The sequence below is a fragment of the Homarus americanus genome, unplaced genomic scaffold, assembly GCF_018991925.1.
Source record: "Homarus americanus isolate GMGI-L3 unplaced genomic scaffold, GMGI_Hamer_2.0 scaffold45562, whole genome shotgun sequence".
NCBI lineage: Eukaryota > Metazoa > Arthropoda > Malacostraca > Decapoda > Nephropidae > Homarus > Homarus americanus.
This window is the reverse complement of record NW_024744839.1, coordinates 12,671,802-12,685,403: the sequence shown is the minus strand read 5'-3', so window position 1 is coordinate 12,685,403 and position 13,602 is coordinate 12,671,802. Positions and strand designations below refer to the sequence as shown.

The 13,602-nt window shown below is 43.6% G+C and overlaps 1 protein-coding gene across 1 annotated transcript in view; it reads right to left on the bottom strand.

The window, feature by feature from the left end:
• The window catches only part of LOC121878172 (B1-hordein-like), a 54,407-nt gene that overhangs the window by 26,629 nt on the left and 14,176 nt on the right, over positions 1-13,602 (bottom strand). The window lies entirely within an intron of this gene.

Below are 13,602 nucleotides of genomic sequence, written 5' to 3'. Positions count from 1 at the left end.
CAAGATTCTTCGAACACTGCTGGAGACAGCTGGCACTCAAGGCCGTTTGTTTACTATACTAAGTAGTAAAAATTATGAATGAATGTAAAAGTGATCGGTGATTGTTCCCCGTTGCTTAATTAATGGTTGGGCTTTGTTGTTTTGTATTATATTATACCTTTCTGCTGGTATGTACTGTTAATTTGATTTTAAAATGGATAGAGTAATGGGCCAACCTATATGATTTTATGTTTAGACAATTAAACATAAGAAAAAATCGGTAAGTATGTTAAAGAACATCATGCATCGGGCACAGCTGTGTGCAGGCTGCTTATGAGGTTGCCTGTTTATTATTAATATATACTAATATTATCTTGAAACGTTTAATCCCTTTCGGGTAATTAATCCAGTCCTATGTAACCGATGCTAAACAGTCTTCTTTCTAAAGACGCTGATTTCATGCAACACAAACTGCTGTTTTAATTCGCTGTGGAATTAAGCAGAATTATCGGTTCACTGCTACCTGTAATAAGTGTGTGTGTGTGTGTGTGTGTGTGTGTGTGTAGTGTGTGTGTGTGTGTATGTGGGGTGTGTGTGTGTGTATGTGGAGTGTGAGTGTGTGCATGTGGAGTGTGTGTATGCATTGTGTGTGTGTGTGTGTGTGTGTGTGTGTGTGTGTGTGTGTGTGTGTGTGTGTGTGTGTGTGTGCACGTGTGGAGTGTGTGTGTGTGTGTGTGCATGTGGAGTGTGTGAGTGTGTGTGTGGAGTGAGTGTGTGCGCATCTGGAAAGTGTGTGTGTGTGTGTGTGTGTGTCAGCCTGTGTCTGTATTTAATAATGACATTGTTCAATTGAAGGTGATGGTATATAATCTTACGAACCATCCGTCTGATGGTGTGAACTAGTGCGGTAGCATATGCCTAATACTTTTGCAAGCCTTTATCTAGCAATATCACTGTCATTCCAAGACTCTGAATATTTTAAACAGCAAATGGTATTTCTTTCGTTGAGTGACTATTTGCCCTCCCCCCACCAAAAAAAAAAAATCCTTGTTTCTGACTTATGTAGATTACGTCACCTTTAGTCTGGTGTCTTTAAAAAAATATATATATTCTATTTTTTTCTTCAAATATGTGTATGATGTATTATAAATTTGCATCTTATTTAATTATTTATTCATTCAACTATTTTTTTTATAAAATGCCTAATAAAATATAAATATAAAGCTAACGTTATGGGCGGGAAGGTGGGGGAGACAGAGGTGTTGTCAGTGCTGACTACCCTTCCACTCCCTCAATTGTAGAAGGCCCCTGCCAACGTGGAATACCACATGCAGAAAATCACTGAATGTGGAAGAATAATTGGCACGGAGGAGGCTGGGTTTTCACCTACTGAAATTGCCCGAGAACTGGGGTTTTGTCGTTCAACTGTATATTATCGGATTAAGCGATGGGAAGAGGAAGAAAGTTTAAAGGACCACCACAGGACGGGAATGGCGCGCAGATCAACACCTGCACAATTTGAAGCCATCCGGAATTTCGCTGAGGCCAACCCCTTCAAGACTTCATTTTCAATAAGAAAGGATCTCCAATTAAATATTTCCCCTTTAACAATCGGGCAAAGACTTCACCAAGGAGAAGTAAAATGAGCGGCATCGCGAGGGCAGGTTGTAGTTTGCTGGACGGTATGCTGAAGAAGGCCTAGATTTCTGGGGATGAGTAATATTCACTGACGAAAAAACTTTCTCATCTACCTCTCACGGAAGGTTGCATTGCTGGAAGAGGAACAACACCCAATATGCTAGACAGCATATTTATGAGGAAGCAAGGAGTGGCCATGTGACTTGCAATGTTTGGGGATGGATATATTTGCACGGAGTTGAAGAGCTGACTGGTCATAGAAGGAAGATTCACAGCTGAACAGAATTTAGAAATACTCGAAGAAGTTATGCTTCGCCTGTACGTGCATATGCTTTCCCGTTTCCCGAAAACATAATTTTCATGCCGGATAGGTGTCCTATCTGTATATGTTCTGGGTACCAAGTTCTATCTACAGGAGCGAACACAAACACCTGTAGAGTTTTCGTAGGTTCTATTTACTGGATAAACAGAGATACACAAGCGAGGTGGCTCTCCCTGATCTGTCTGGGGGGTCAACTAGCCTTTCAGGCGACATGTGGCAAGTGATACATTAGCAGCTTCCATATGTCGCCGGGCACATTAATTAAGCGTGGGGGACAGGGTAAATACATCGCCACACGCTGCTAGCTGGGCTGAATAAATAATGTATATAAATGGAGCACATACATAAGATACATACAGCATACATAATATACATACACTATCCATACTGCACGGATTGTAAAAAGGTGGTTTGCAGAACAAAGAAATTTGCAAGTTTTAGACTGGCCAGGTAAAGGTTGTGACATGAACCCTATAGAGAGGGCGGTCTCGGGCTCTGCTCCGGCAACTCCAGCAGCGAATGATGACAATCCCGGCTCCCGCACAAAAAATATGCTGTAGGAGGACCACACTCGGGCGAGAGCGCGCAACCGGAGGAGGAAGGACGGGGCTATGGACGGCTGCCCGTCCGTTCCTTACTACCGGCGAATAAGCCTCTTGCCCAAGAGTAAAATTACAGCGTTTGCCTTCCTGATGCAACGCCAAAAAAATTCCTAGCCTTAACAACAACAACAAGCCGTCCGGCCAAACCTAACCCTATAGAGAACGTTTAGGCCAATATTGTGAGCGTGTAGGATCCAACTGAAGAGAGAACCAGGGTGCAGCTACAGGAGCATACACACCGCGAGTGGGAGGTACTGAGGCAGAAACCGCAACTGACACACAACCACCACCCCGCCTCCGTTCTCAACAGGCTGCAGCAAGTAATCGAGAGTGAAGGTGGCTGGACTAAATATTAATGTGTCAGAAATAATTTCCCTATGTAATCAACGTAACATACTGAATGCACATCGATATTATTTTTCCAAGTTAACTGAAATAAATATAATTTTCATGAATATAAGTCAAATTGTATAATAAATGTAAAGGAAACAATCCTCTTCTAATATCCTCACTTATGCAGTATGTATTCAGGATGATTTAAGTGAAGCAAATCCTAACATTATACTTATAATTATTATGAAAGAGTACAGTATAATATATGGTAAATATATTGCATGTGAAAAAATTACCATATATACCACGGACAAAATCAGAGAGGGAGACGGAGACAAAGAAACAACTGTATAACGACACAATTCATACAATACTGTATGTAATGGTCCTATCACAGCTGTCCGATCCGGCTCTTCAAGGCACTTGTGACGAGGAAATTGATCTTTCATATTTCAATCTCATAATCTCATATTTAATAAGTTCATGTCATGCCGTTCACAATATATTTATGTATTATTGGAAAAAGTTTATTGTAATAATTGTATTTGTATATATTTTTCTCTCCATTTATTTATAAGAAATGAGAATTTTTTTTGCCAAAATACCAAACTGTTACAACGCTACCTCACAATTATTTCATAACTTACAACAATGCTCCAACACTCGCGCACACTTGCACGGAAACATATGCACTCGCTTGTGACTAATGTCGATTTTACCCACCCCCCCCCTTGCCGTTTTTATTAATTATAAACAAAATATTACATTAATTACATACTGAAATTTCGTACTGAAGGTATAGTTAATGCCGTAGCGTAAGTATTGTACCACTGTAGATCTTTCAACTGTCATTACCTTTGTCATCTGAGTAGACTTAGCTTATTATATATTTCAAATGACATTTCTTTCGATTAGTGGTTGTTTACCCGCAAAAAATGCCTTGTTTTTAATCTGGTTCACCACAGGATCGCATTGAAACTGTGTAGTATCCATTTCATAACATAATTAAAACATAAATAAATATATGAATAAATAAAACATTATATATAAATTTCTATTTCCAATGCCTCACAGGGAATGTAAAATAAATAATGTCATTAAATAAACTTCATTATACTGTTTAATTTATATAACTGTTTTTACAGACAAGCATTGGCACACACAGGCTAAGGAACACACACACACACACACACACACTACAGGTAGCAGTGAACCGATGATTCCGCTTATTCCCACAGCGAATTAAAACAGCAGTTTGTGTTGCATGAAATCAGTGCCTTTAGAAAGAAGTTTGTTTAGCATCAGTTACATACGACTGGATTAATTACCCGAAATGGATTAAACGTTTGAAAATAACATTAGTATAAATTAATGATAAACAGGCATCCTCATAAACTACCTGCACACAGCTGTGCCCGATGTATGATGTTCTATAATACACTTACCGATTTTTTCTTATGTTTAATTGTCTAAACATGAATTCATATAGGTTGGCCCATTGCTCTATCCATTTTGAAATCAAATTAACAGTACATACCAGCAGATAGGTATAATATAGTACGAAACAACAAAGCCCAACCATTAATTAACAGGGAGCTAAGTAACCAATCACGGTTCACTTTTACATTCATTCATAATATTTACTACGTATTATAGTAAACAAATGGCCTTGAGTTGCCAGCTGTCTCCAGCAGTGTTCGAAGAATTTTGAACGAGACTGTACCTGAACCTGCTCCAGTGTTGGTCAAATCTTGTCTTGAAAGAGCTCACACTCGGTGCCGTCACAACACTTTCTAGTAGAGTGTTCAAAGAGTTCACAACTCTCACTCCGAAAAAGTTTGCTCTCACAGTTTTCTGGACTTGCAGCTTCTTCAATCTTGAGCTGTGACCCCTTGTGGGGCGAACGTCCGCCAGCTCCAAGTAAGGACAGTCGACTGAGTAGTGCCCCTTGAGATGCTTATACACCTCAATTAGGTCACCCCTTGCCCGTCTGTAGTATAAGATAGGCAAGTTCAGGCGCTCCAATCTCTCAGGGTAGTTGAGATGCCGAAGTGCAGGCACCAATCTGGAACATTTTCAACCAACTGACAATTCCTAACATATCTCGGGGACGAGATGAGGTGACAGTAATCCAGATATCTGAACGACCTTCTTTTAAGACCCAATAGTTTATTTGTCTGATTTACCTTCTTCTCGCAATGGCCCGAGAACTTCAGCTCATTGTCAACATACACACCTAGGTCCTTCTCACATTCAGTCTCAACTAGTGCAGTTTCTTCATTCCGTTGGGACATATGATACTCCTCCTTACCTTTGGTACGCCCCAGGTGCATCCTCTTACACTTCGTGACATTGAATCTCAGCAGTCATTTTTCTTCGACCATTCTTGGAGCCCACAGAGGTCCTTCTGCAGCTCTTCATAGTCCGCTTGGTTCTTGATATCCCGAAATAACTTGGCGTCATCGGCAAACATTTGTATAGAGGAGTGTGCAACGTCAGGCATGTCATTTATGAAACAAACAAACAACAGCGGGCCCAATACGCTGCCCTGTGGTACCCCGCTTGTGACAGGTCCGGATGATGATTTTGTGCCATTAATCACCACACACTGCTTGCTGTCATGTAGAAAGTCTTCTATCCACACTAGGACATTTCCCCGAATTCCGTACCCTTCCAGTTTGATTTTCAGCCTTTCGTGGGGATACACTGTCCAAAGCCTTGGCAAAATCAAGGTATATATTGTCGATATTACCACCCCGTTCCAGAATATGGTTCCGAATATCCAATACCTTGAACAATTGCGTTAAGCAGGAGCGCCCCAGCATACAACCGTGTTGGCAATCCTTTACAAGGTTGTTTCGTAGTAGATGTTTCATCAAGGCATCTCTAATAATACTCTCAAGTACTTTACATATTATAGGACTCACATAAGCCACTTTCCATTCACTGGGAACTTTTGTTCATCCAGGCATTTACAAAACAGAACCTTCAGGGGCTCGGCAAGCTCGTTGCACACCACTTTTAGCACTCTAGGATGCACCATGTCAGGGCCGGAATTGTTATGGACCTTTCGCTTTGACAGTTTATTTCTAATACCCTCTTCTGTGAACACAATGTGGGTCAGTGCTGTGTCGAACCGTCTGTCCTCAAACGCAGGAAGGTTAATCAAATTCTCTCTTGCGAACACCGAGGAAAAGAAGCTGTTCAATGCCTCATCTTTATCCTGGTCAGAATCTGCGTAACTACCATCTTCAAGCCTCAGGTCTGATACTCCTACTCGCGTTTTTAATTTCGACTTTGCATAGCGGTAAGACGCCAATGGGTTTGACTTGACCTCGCTTCCAACCAGCTTCTGGAACTCTTTTTCAGCCCTTCTACAGTACACTCTATCTTTGCTTGGTTTCTGGCTCATGCATACATCCTCCTGTCTTGCTCATCGTTTGACCCAACCCACGTCTTGAATTTCTGGGTTTTCTTCTTAACCTTGTCGACTGCCGCATGGTTCATGTGTAGGGATCCACATCGTATTCCTAGAGGCACTGGGTTTGGTCTTGGGTATATGTTCATCGATCAAATGGGTCACTTTACTAGCTATGATATTCAGCGTAGTGTCTGCGTTCCTGTGCCTTAATGAGTCAGGCCATTGGATACCCCTCATCTCTTCCCTCATCCCGTTAGAATTTCCCTTGTAATATGTGCACCTTGGCCTGACCTTATCTTGAACTAGGTAACAGTTAAATCTGATTGACAACACTATATGGTGAATGGTGCCAGCTGGGGCAAGGTGCTCCAGTTTGTCCACCATACGTTCCTCGTTTGTTATGATGAGGTCAAGTGGCTTGGGTGTTTGCTCCCCTCTGTAATGTGTCGGGTCTTTAACATGTTGGAACAGAAAATTATCTCTCAGAGTTTCTACAAAAAGAGTAGCAGGGTTATTCAAGTCGTTTGGGGTGGACTCGTTTCTCCAGTCAATGTCGCCATAGTTAAAGTCCCCTATGATAAGGAGGTGGCTAGGATTGAGCATTGCCGCGTTGTTTATTAAGGTTCTTAATTTCCTTTGATTTAGTGGGCCACAGTTTAGGGATCTGTAGATACACCCGACGATAAGAAATTCCCCTCCCTTTAATTTAATTTTATACCATTTGGACTGTTCAAAAACATCCTCTCCCTGTACTCTCGCCTGGCTGGCTCTAAGGTCTTGCCTAGCGTAGATAACCACACTCCTCTTGCAAGTTTCTTGAGAAAGGTTCGTAAATGAGTCATATCCAGCAATACTGAACTCACATTCCTCTGGGTCGATTCTCCTGTTCTTGTACAACAGTCTTACAACTTGGTGTACCTTCAGCAGTGTTTCAAACATCTCTCTCTTATCAAGGAATGTGTCAGTATTTGTGTACACGACATTCAGGCCAGAATTAGTTCTCGGTAACGTCTCTGCTCTTGGTAGAAACCCCCCCCCCAATTCTCAGAAGCTGCAGCATTTGCTAAGTACACTGTATTTTGCGTGGTGTGGTTAGAAATGTCATTGATTAGAAGGAGCTCGCCTCCTCCCGGCTGATAGGAAGAACTGGTGCCACCTCCCGGGTCGGTGATAGAGTGGGTGGAGGGTGCGCCGCTGTCCTCTGGCTCTGTGTCGGCACACTTGCTTCCTCTACCCTCTCCCTGAATATAACCAATGTACACACGTCCCTGTTCCTCCTCGACTCCTCCCTTCTCTGCTTCAAGCCCTACAGGAGCTTCTTGTGCTGTTCCCTCTGCATTACCGTGCGATTTGGGTGAATGAATACAATCCGAGATGCCTCGCTCCTTGCTAAGTTTTTTGCCTGCCGAATAACCTCCCATTTCTCCTCCTCACTCACTAGTGTGATCCTGAGGGGGCGAGGCTTATCCCCCTGCTTTTGTCCCAGCCTCCTCACATCCTGAGGGGTTGATGGCATCTTCAGAACCTCTGTACAAATATTCTTGAACTGCATCTTATCGTGTGTTATCTTACTCTCAGTTCCCCCTGCCTGGCTCTCAGAGACTCAAAAAACTATTACATTGTTCCTGCGCTGGAAACGTTCTCGATGTTCCTCCTCTCCCCTAACAGTAGGTGCATTAATTTTTATTTCTTCCAGACACTTCTTCAGAGTCTCTAGCTGCTGTAGAAACTGTTCTGATCCCGCATTACTCTCCGCCACCTCCCGTGGCCCTGCTAATACCTCAGCATATCTCCTCTCACCAACTACCTTCATTCTGTCTGCTACTTCCTCAGTCATAGCAAGGATCTCTTTCCCAGCTTGATCTAGTTTGGCAACCAGCAAGGCTCCTGCTTCATCTATTTTCGTCCCTCGGGAACTGGTTCCCCTATGGCTTGCAATCGCTTCTTTCACCTTGACTATGCAGTCAGGGCAATACCAGCAACAGCCTTCCTGCTTTACGGCAGTTTGCATCGTCCTAAACGTTGCACTGGTCAGGCCTATATTATCCATATCCGTAGTCCCCCCGCAGTAATCACACATCATCATTTCCCTCATGATTGTTGTTGTTGTGAGGGGCGGGGGGTGCAGACTTTGTATAGATCTACACCTATTTAAAAATAAAGAAACAAAACATTACTCACCTGCCCTCTTCTGGTTTTAACCTCCCCTGTTCCCTTTAGAGTTGTCTTCTGTGTTCTTCTTTTATTTTTTCTGTTCACTTCGGCAATTTGTCAGTATCTATGTGGTATCTCTAAGTACACTGCTATTTGCTATGAATAACGGATTTTATACACCCACTCAGTCCTTTAGAAACATAGAAAAAATAAAATAAATCTTTCTTTGGGGCGGTAATAGAATTCCTTTTAGGATAGCCAAACTTGTTGATTTTATTTAATTTTTTATTTTAACGAGTATTTCCTTATACTTTTTTTCCCGTTCTCTTCAACGACTATATCCCTTTGCGTTATCACTGTGTACACTGTATCTCCCTGTGATTGGTGTATTGTAGGCACAGTTTCAGTCCATGAGAAAGCACAAAAACAAAATAAAATTTAAGGTCTCTGTGGCACCTATAACACGACTTGGTTTCTGCTGGCAGTGGTGCCTTACCAGCTTACTTGCCAATTTGTATTCACTTTAAGTTATTTACAACCTCTTCCGCAGTCACTGATGACACTATGAACTGATTTAAGTAAAGGCACAGTATTACACTCCATGGTTGGCCTTTATCACGGTTGTGACCACAACTCCGTAAAAAAATAAAATATATGCTTTGTCTTATGACAAAGGTTTTGTGGTTGTAGGCCTCTTTACTTGGGTTGTATTGTAGTGTTAACGTTATGATGTCTCGCACTCAGGATGGGTTGGAGAAAGGAAACTCTTAATGGTAGTTTTCTTATATAAATATATTATATACAAAACATTCTGGTGCTGGAAAGGTGCTGCGTGGTAAAGGAGTTGCTGTGCAGAAGCTTCTTTAGAGGAGGTGTTGTGTGTTGCAGGGCTCTAAGTAGAGTGAACTTCACGGCGAGACTGGGAGCTTATATACACGTCCACCGGAAGTAAAACCGGAAGTAAGCATCGCCGGTGTCAACCCCCCCCTTAGTCTAGACGTCTAGACTTGTCAGAGAAACTTGACGCGAGTCTAGACGGCGAGGCTTGTCAAGAGAAACTTCGTCACAGGATCAGCTGATCAGTGACTAACTGCAGTGGCAGTTGTAGGGTAGAGTATCCACCACAATACTCCCCCTCACCTCCGAGAGCTGCAGGAAACCTGTTGTCGGCAGGGTTGTATTAGATATGCGAGACATAACGGGCGGGGGTTTGGACCACTCGGCCCCTGCGGGTGACAATTCCGTCTAGGGACATGAGATCTGTCGGAGAAGCAGAGGGAGAAGGAGGGTTGTGGATAAGAGAAGGTTGTACAGGCGAGGAATGTGGTGCTTCTCTCGCGGCAGGTGCAAAGTCCTCAGGGGTGCCAGGTGGGTAACTGGGTCATTAGAGCCGGATGCAGGACCCTCATCAGGAGCAGGGTCCACGTCCGGAGCAGAGTCCGTATCAGGAGCAGTAGGTACCTGAGGATGAAAAGAGGGTACCCAGAAATGTTGTAGGCGAGGTGGTGCTGCAAGTGGCAATTGTGGGCAGACAGGGGAAGGCGGTGCGGGATGAATGTGATCAGGGTGATGGGAAGGCTGCCGTGGGGCAATAGCCTTGAATGCAGAAACTGCCTGTCGTAGTGTTTGCAGTAGGTCGTGACGGGCAGCAGAAGTGAAGTGGTAAGGTCAGAAGTCAGGCGTGTGATGTGCTGCTTGTTAGTGTCGGAGGTTATGGCGTCTATCAATCCCCGTCGATGTCGCTTCCTCATGTAGTTGCAGGGAGCCAAACAGCGTCTGCATTAGCACCAAAACGTTGATGGTACCAACAGAAGGTAGGTACACTGTGCTGGGGGCTGGCGGCGGGGTCTAAGGTAGGACGGGGATATTGGGGTCGGAAGGATACAGTGCGTGGGGGCAGGAACAAGAGCAGCAGCCGGCATGGAGGAGCAGAGCTGCTCAAGGGTGTCCATCCTGCGGTGTAAAGATTGTAGCAGGTCCCCCAAGTCTTGTTTGTTTGGTGGAATACTACTTCTCTGAGGAGCGTTGATCTGGTTGACGAGACCGGAGCTAAGTGATGGTGTGGCCACTGAGTTGTTCGCTGCAGCATGGCGCACAGCAGTGTATTCGTGGAATCCTCTGTCTGCCGTGGCTGCGTAGGTCGCCGAGGTAGTAGAGTAGTTTAATGCTGAGAGGACGAGACGAACTTCTGCAGGGAGCTTCTGAGTGTGAAGCTGGCTCATGATAGTGTCAGGAAGCCTGTCTGTCTGGTGGGAGTTCAGTCTCCGCATCTCGTCCCAGAGACGTGCAGGCGTTGAGTTTCCGAGGGAGAAGCCGGATAGGTCTTGCAGGAGACTGGTGTCAGGCCGCTGGTATCGCCTCTTGTGAGCATCTCGTAGAGCAGCGAATTTGTTGTCAGCTGGAGGGTTGGTGATGACTTCTGCAACTTGTGTGGCAACTTCTGTGGGCAGGGAACAGACCAGGGCGACGTACTTCTGTTTGTCTGTAGCTGTAGAGCCGATGAGAGCTGCCTTCATGTGGATTAACCAGTCTTCAATGTTGTGATTGAAGACTGGGAGAGTGATGGGTTTCTCCTCCATCCTGTGTGAGTGCGTCATTCCGGGGTTCACCATTTGTGGTGTTAACGTTATGATGCTTCGCACTCAGGATGGGTTGGAGAAAGGAAACTCTTAATGGTGGTTTTCTTATATAAATATATTATATACAAAACACTCTGGTGCTGGAAAGTTGTTGCGTGGTAGAGGAGTTGCTGTGTAGGAGCTTCTTTAGAGGAGGTGTTGCGTGTTGCAGGGCTCTAAGTAGAGTGAATTTTACGGAGACTGGGAGCTTATATACACGTCCACCGGAAGTAAAACCGGAAGTAAGCGTCGCCGGTGTCAACTCCCCCCTCCCTTAGTCTAGATGTCTAGAACTGCCACAGAAACTTGATGCGAGCCTAATCGGCGAGGCTTGTGAAGAGAAACTACTTCCCGGGATCGGCTGATCAGCGACTAACGGCAGTGGCAGTTGTAGGGTAGAGTATCCTCTACACTGTCTACAGTATCCCCAACTTGGTGGAGATTCTAGTTTTCAAAAATACAATCGCGTCTAGCATTAAAAATCCTACATCGATTTACACTTTCACACCACTAAGACAATCTTGATGATCTTATGTAATCACTGTCCAATTTCTGCCGCTCAACAACGAAGGCCCGAATGCCGAACACGGTTTGTTACAGAGACGCAACACGACCCGACCGGCGCCTAACTCCCTCACTATAATCATGTTTCTGCTTAAATTTTGGCGAGCAGACCGACCTGGTTTGTTACTAAATAGTAACCCGTTGTTTGGGATTTATATTTAAGTTTGACGAATCCATTTGACGGGTTATTAAACAGTAGCTCAACATTCGGGATTGCTCTTCGGGCTTGCTGCCCCGAGTGTTTTAAAAAATGGCCGTGATAGATTATCACGCAGCAGCCATGGTCCTTCGTGGCGGGAAAGAAATTTACAAGCTCGAAAAAAATGCAAAATAAAGCCCTCAGAATTATCCTAAGCTGTTCCATGAGTGCTCTCTCTCTTTTACGGGCAATATTCGGTGGTTTTGATATCCTGTTACTGCCGGCAAGGCCGTGGGCTCATAACACTCGTCTTGCCTGCGGTGCCCACTGTTTCTGTATGGATGACGGTCACAATACAATAACCCGTTATAGTACATCCTTCTTTCCTCACACAGCCAAACTGTGGAATGCTCTCCCTTTTTCTGTGTTTCCATACTCATACAATGTCTCACTTCAAAAAGCTGGTTTTCCGGCATCTTTGTTATGTAGATTAATAAAAAAAATTCTTTTCTATTTCAAATTTTTTACTCGATGACCTGTGCCCGGGTGAGCTATTCCCCGATAACATTGTTTCCTTAAATTGCTAGAATGCATGAATCACGGGACTGGTGAATCTATGGATCCAAACTACAGCTACACATATGAAGATGTTTGGACTAGACCATCTGTACAACGTTGAGACACAACATAATTTCCTACCACCCTGGAGGACAGTTCCCTTCGAAATCACAATACCGTCATATCCGCCTAAACGATTAATTATGTTAAGTATTAATCTCCAATACACTGCTCTCGAACACATACACACTCTAGAGACTGATGATGACATCACACAGACCATCTACACTGATGGATCTCTAAACACTGCCTGCGGGAAGGCTGGTAGTGCTATTGTGGTGACTCAACCTAACGGTAATACAATAATTGAGAAAGGAGTTAGAATTAACAACTGGGCATCCACTCTACAAACTGAATTAGTTGCTTTACTCACAGCCATTAAATTTATTGAAACCACTGTAGCTGAGAGTTTCATCATTATTCATTCTCTATCCTCACTTCTTGCCCTTGACGCCAACAACTTAAGTTGTCACGCGCTTGTCTCTGAGACCAGACACAAATATGCGTACCCTGTTGACTGGGGTATCAAGATCAAATTGTTGTGGATCCCCTCTCAAATAGGCCTCAAAGAACATGCAAGAGTTGATGCCCTTGCGAAATTCGCGTCTAACAAAGACACCGTTGAATGCAATCTGGATTTGTCAAAAAGAACCCTTAAAACTGTAATTATGAAACAATTTGTTGATGAATTTGACGCAAGCAGACAAGTGCAAACAGACATGAGTCAAACCATTGTTTACCATTGTTTACCATTATGTATAGTAAAGTATTACAGAACATGTATTAATCCTATGTAATGTTTCCATTCATTATGCACCATGTTATGTATATGCATTATCATATTTACATATTATGTATTCAGCTTGTGAACGCTGGCATCTGTGCATGCCAGCGTGGAGTGATACAGGGAGTTGAGATCGCTAGTCCTTATGGCGTGGAAGCCACTGTTTATTTGTTCCTCTGTATTTGTCTCCCGTACGAGAATAAGAACCTATTTTCAAGATAACAAGTGTTTGCGTATACCCTCAGTAGTGTAGAACATTTTGGGGGTATCAAAGACAGACATAGATGGCGCAGTGAGATTTCTCAGTGAGATTAAGAGTGAATTTAGCCTTCCGCCGGACTGTGTTGTTAATGGCGTCTCGTCTTCAGCTTCGCCAAGGATTTACAGCAAGACTACAAGCCTCAGGATTTACAGTGTTGTGAAGTGCTAC